Source organism: Thermobia domestica, chromosome 13 (assembly GCF_964235325.1).
Source record: "Thermobia domestica chromosome 13, izTheDome1.hap1.1, whole genome shotgun sequence".
Lineage (NCBI taxonomy): Eukaryota > Metazoa > Arthropoda > Insecta > Zygentoma > Lepismatidae > Thermobia > Thermobia domestica.
In genome coordinates, this window is record NC_137466.1 from 203183372 (window position 1) to 203190158 (window position 6787).

Here is a 6787-nt window from a genome sequence, read left to right on the forward strand (position 1 = left end):
ACATTCGACGCCCCTTGGGAAAGAAATTTTGTACTTAAATGTTAGAGTGAAGTTAACAAAATTTCGTTACAGAGTCATATTTGGATTGGAATGGAAAAGAAAAAAAATTTTTTTAAGTGAGTTGGAAACACTGGTAAGTACTATTAAACTATCTGCAGGGTTGGCAACACTACCTTGAAATAATCAGTAATGTAAAAATAGTAAGAAATTGTTGAAAGGGGTTTGCAACACTGCTAAATACAAAATTACATAAAATTAAGATCATGATTACAACTTCGAGTAAAACACTTACGTAACTAATACATAGATAGATATGATGATATGAATAACTTTTAAAACACTTATCTAAGCTAAAGTCTATATACAAATTTATACTAAGTAAAAGATGTAAAAGGGTCAGAGTGAACTCATAATATCACACTGACGATACACATATTATCAATATCAACAAAAATTTAAACTATATGTATATAGATATATGCGTGTAGTTGGACCCATCAATTACAAAACACATACACAGTAAAATTTATCATTAGTAAATACCTCAATTGACAATTATATATATATATATTAAAATTGACTACAATAATATAGTACTAATATAGCAATTTTACAAGATTAATATCGGTTACTATTATTATATACACTCACTATCTACGACAATTATTTAGATATACAATCTCGATTGTGAGGGAATCACAAATTTGAGAAATTACTACATGGCTCTACAAATGGTTATATACGTATAATACAAAGAATTCCCTAGTTGGTACGAGTTGTTCCTACATATTTACAAACTAAGCCTTGTCTATAAAGATATACAAAGATTAACAAGGCCAATACAACATGATTTCATATAACTACATTATACCTATTGCAACACTATAGCGAGGGATAACACAAAAGACCTCAATTGTACAGTACACATGTAAAAATAGTTTTTTTTTACACAGTTTTTATAGTTATTATTATGATACGAGTTCCTATATATACAAATGATATACATGTATGTAAAGAAAATGGATGACCCATACTAAATTAATATAATCAGATATTAAACCCAAGGAACACGCGATTATGCTATACAATTCAATTATAACTACATATGGAATATATATAGATAATAAATATTTACACGTATATATTTTTTTACTAACTCTACAATCATTCACGATAGTTGTATTTTTAACCTATCTGGACATTCAAGGAACTGCACATTTCCTAAACGGAATTTCCACTAGGTATATATAGAATTACTAAATTTTCACAAAAGATTTGAGTGACTTCTGTATGATTAAAAGTACAAGAATCAATTACATAAAAATTTCTAGAGATAATAATCACTACATAGAATCTCAAGACTACCGTATACAGAAGATAACTACATTAGTTAATGAAGGATTTAATTCATTTTTTTTTCCATTATTATTATATGTAAATTTTCCTTTGCTCTACGTTTTGTTTTTGGATACATTAATTTAAAAATTTACACATTATCACAAGCTCTAAAATTGCCAAAACAAACCATTAAATATACGATAAGAAAGGGAGCCAGTTTGTTTTTTATGTTCTTCTAGTCTTTACCAAAATTGGGTCACTGGAACTCCCTGAGGTCGAAGGTTATCCACTACCGGAGGGTAGTTGGGAGTTGACACTCAGATGTTTTCTCCTTCTTTTTTTTTTTTTTTTACTACTACTACACTCCACGCTGAGGTCAGGGTGGTGTAAAAAAAAAGAAATTATACTACAGCCCTGTCTGGTAAGGGTCTGGTTTTTCTTTAAACAGAGAACGGCCAAAAGAAGACTTTCTATGTTTTCCTGCAAGCTTTCGAATGAAATGAAGGCGGATTTCTTTTAGCGCGGAAGGGATAAGCTAGAACATATATATTCTTTAAACACTTTATAACATTCATCCTTTTAAACAATTTGAATTCAGTACGGAACAGCGTATGAATGTTTCGAAATGAACCCTTTTTAAATAGCATTTATATGGAACACGACTCAATACAGGGTGTTCATAAACTAGACGGCAATTCTACAGTTACGTCTAAAAAATACCTAAATTACAATATGACGCAAACGACCAATATACAAGATCAATTATTCTCTAAACTTTCAACATTTTCATTTAGCAATATGCCAATTAATGCGTGGTTCAATATTATTGTTTAGTGACTATTGTCACGCAGTTGAACAGACGCTTAATAAACTTAATCAATTAAATCATCTCAATTTATAGAATGAACTACCACAAATAATTAATCAACGCAGTTGAACAGACGCTTAATAAACTTAATCAAATAAATCGTCTCAATTTATAAAATGAACTGCTACAAATAATTAATCGATAAGAGAGGTAGAGTTACAATATACAATTTTAAATCAACATATATTTAATTGTACTGTTCGCACAGAGGTACTTCACTTTTACGTCATTTTATTAACAAAGGAACCAATATAACTGAAGTACTGACGTTTAGAAGTTAACAATGAATTTAAATATAACTTCAGGCAATTATCTTGTTGCCTTACTATGATAACAACTACCTTTTACAGCAAAATATTGATATCATTCAATTGGTAGGTCTTAATTTCAACCTGGATATTCACCAAAAATTCATATTAATTATAACATATAATAGATATCAAAATACAATTATCATATGTATTATAACGCATAATATATCAAATGCCATTATCATATTTATTATAATGTATATTCACGTTAGAATATTATTAGAATTACAGCTTAACATGTCTATTCCTAGTAAATACAATAATCAATATATCCAAATGATAAAAATAGAATGTGCCACAACCTTATAGAAATACAATCGAACGGGAATAGACTATAATTACGTAAATACATTTAAGAACAATTAATACAATTCAACGAGAATTCCTTACAGGAGACATGATGTCGACTCTTAGATATAAATTAAGTTGGCACTCGGACGGCAGGAGGCAAGAGAGGTATAATAAGGATTACTTTTAGTCTATCTTCTAATATTAACTCATATGACCCTGGGACTTACATTTACTTCGCATTTATTCATAACTTTAACTTTGAGGAATTTAACCGCATATTTACATTTTAGAGACCTTTTGGGATATCTAGATGCACAAAAGAACGATTTATCATTTCAAATAGGAGACAAGAAAGAGTTTATATGCAATTACACAATTACAAAATGATCAATAATGCACTTATTTACTAAACAGGGCGGCTGTATCTGACATTTAGGCCCGATAAGGATTTCATTCTAGAAAATAACTCGATTCCTGGACTTGCAAAAGCATTTCTTTTACTCATGATATTATAACATCACTAATTTACTCGGAAGCTAGAAAACATAACAATACTTGATACATTGAACAAGCGAATTTAATTATCTCTTCGGACAACCTTAGGTTTTCTTAAGGACTCGTGCTTGGACTCATTAGGGAGCAAGAGTGCTCAAAAGGATTAGGTCTTACACAAACGCACCTTTGATTAGATTAGGCACTCGCGAGCAAGAACATTTATGACCATTTAAATACAACATTAGCTTCCATACATATCATTACCATCTCGAAAAGCACATAATTAAAACTTTAACACCATAGGGTGTCTTTCGAACGAAACACTGGGCTTCCTTCCGAAAGAACCAAACATTCTCTGGTCGTTCGTTAGTAAACAGAACGATAATAAACAGCTTCGGGACCTAGGGGATCCATGTCGACCTGGGATGTAATAGGAGGGTCCCGTACCTTTAAGGGGGTAAGCCTTCTCAAAGATCCGGCTTAACATCCTTACAATTACGCGGACGCACCATTATACAATAAGGTCGATATAACAGAGGATCCACATCAGAGATTGCGCGATTCTCAGCTAATACAAGCGATAGAAACAAGCGGCAATTTTCTGAAACGACCAATTTACGCTTTGGGGCTGATAATTATAGTTAATTATCACGTTTGATGGAATTGGTACAATAAGATCGATTCAACGGAGTATAATCATCAGAGATTGCGCGGTTCTCAGCTAATACAAGCGATAGAAACAGGCGGCAATTCTCTGGACGACCAATGTACGCTTTGGGGCTGATAATTATAGTTAATTATCACGTTTGATGGAATTGGTACTCCTTTTAGGAAAGGGAATTGACACATCCTAACCTAATCTATACTCCATGAATTATTACTGGAACAAGGGAGAGGTATGATCACTGTCTCAATATTTTCCGACAGGGTGTCTCCCAACGACACGTTCCAAAATTAGATAGCTCGCTAAAATTTACAAAATAATTACACAACTCGAGGCATTAGCGCTCGGCAAGGAATAGCAAAATTAATAACAATACTACAGAGCACGGTTTTACGTCCTGAACAAATGAAATTATTAACACAATGACTACGGTCGAATTTATCGTGACCGGAAAGTGATAAATTTATAGATAATTCAACTTCTAACATAATGAATAAGAAAAGATTCATTGATTAATAATGTCTACTAATAAATTATTTAAACGTCTCCTTAATTAATAACAATAGCTAAGCACAAACGGAATTATTAGGATTAATCTTTCTACTACATTAAGTTCACATATTTCTTCCTTAATAAAACAGCCTTACACTGGCAATTAAAATTTACAAGAGCTTTATTCAAATTACAAAACTTTGATGCCAGGGACTTCAAAAGCAATAACGCATATCCTAATACTTTACGCTCTTATCATTTAATCAAAATACAAGGGATCTCGCGGTTTTTGAATACAGGGTACTATACTTCAGGGGTGTCCCACATTAGTGTTGTCTTTATTCAAACACGACTTAAAATAATAAAATAACGAGTTAGGATTAATATTACAACAACTTATTAAGAATGGTCTCTACTTAAAACAAATTACTAACTGAATTTATTGCCCTTTTAAACTTTCAATCTTGGTATACTTAATCCTCTCATAATTAACAAAAAGCGCGTCCATTCATAAACAATAAAATTAAATTGGCCTCCAAGAGAATTTAAAATAATTTGAAAACTTCAAAATCACAATAATGAATCTCATTATGAACTTTTACTGAGAAACGAAACATATTAAGGCTTTAGTTCGTATAGTTCGTGTAAGGAATCTCTTTAGCACCTAACATAATATTTAATTTACCACTAACGCTGAGAAGCCAGTCGGGGAAAGATCAAGAATTTACCCACAATCAAAGAACTAACAACGCGTGAGTATAAGGACTCACAGAATGAAAATTTCAAAATAAATTTCAAAATTTCAATGATGTTTGTTTTGACTGACTTGTACATTAATTACACAAGCAGAATTTGAATACTTGGAGTTCCTACACCAGCCTTACGACTGATGATTCTTGAAATGAACCTCGCGAAAATCCATTGCAAGAATCGAACTCAGAATACGTTGAGAAGCTTTGAATACAGAACGGAATAGCTTTCATCTCGATAGGTGAAGAAGAAAGTATCTGTTCCGTATTTGGCGCCTTAAACCTTCTCAAGGTATTGTGTTGATATTTTTCCCTACAGTTTTTTTTGAATACTAAGGCAGTACACAACCGAGGAATGCTAACCAACACATTTCCTTTTTCTCGCTTTTTCTTTTCACAAAATATATAGATATATATATTTTTTTTGTTTTGCCCAGCTGGGGAAACTAACAGAGAACAGATGTTTTCTCTCTGTGTTGAAGAAAAAGGAACGAACTATTCTTTTGATATATGGACTGTTTCTTTTTCCTTCCCTCATTGACTTCTCTAGAACAAGCAAAATGATAGCTAAACTTTCAGGGTAGAAGGGGGCATTTGCCCAACGCAACACATCAACACAAAATGTTTACATTTAGATTTAAATTTCGAGCAACTTAATAGGAAACCTGTCATTTCAATTAACACAATTTAAACATTAAATTATACGTTACTCATCTAGAATATAGATGTGACTTTAAGCAAACAATATAACACAATGAAAGTAATAATATAAATAACTCCTGCTTTGTCATTTACAAACGCAACATAGGATTATATAAAACAATACCAATTAACACATTATTAGATGACGAGCTAATAATCGAATCTCACTGCTGAGCACCATTTATGTAGTGCCGCGAGAACTCGTCAGGGGTTCGAGTTCAAGCGAAACCACCGGTAGGACTTTTCTGATAAAGTTCTGATGTTAATAAAGCTACTCCTATCCTTGCGAAAAGACAAAAGCTCGTCAAATAGTCGCTTCCTCAATTTCACAACATCTTACGAGGTTCCCGGAACAGTGTCAAAGCAATAAACACGATTAATACGAATAAATAATGGTTCTCTGGATCACACCGATAGCAGTGGTCTGGACAGGGAGCTGTGTGATTTGTGATATTAAGTCTGAGACGACGGTCTCAGCACGAGAAGGGGTCGTTCAACCCAAGAGTGGCACAATAAATCATTAATCCGACAGAGGTTATATTACAATATCACAAAAAAGATACTTAGTACTTAACTGTCCGTCGTGATGTTTACTTAGTCACATTAATAGTTAATGAAATACATAGAAGAACATCTATAATTAAGGTCTGGCAACACAAGTGACTAATAGAATCACTTACAGATTTGTACATCAAACAGAGAGAGGGAGGCGCAATAACTCATTAACCCGGCAGGGGTTATATTACAATTTTACAGAAAGATATTTAGTATTGAACTGTCCGCCGTGATGTCTACTTAGACACATTAATAGTTAATGAAATACATAATAATATCTATAATTTAAGTATTGGGCACACAAGGGACTAATAGAAACACT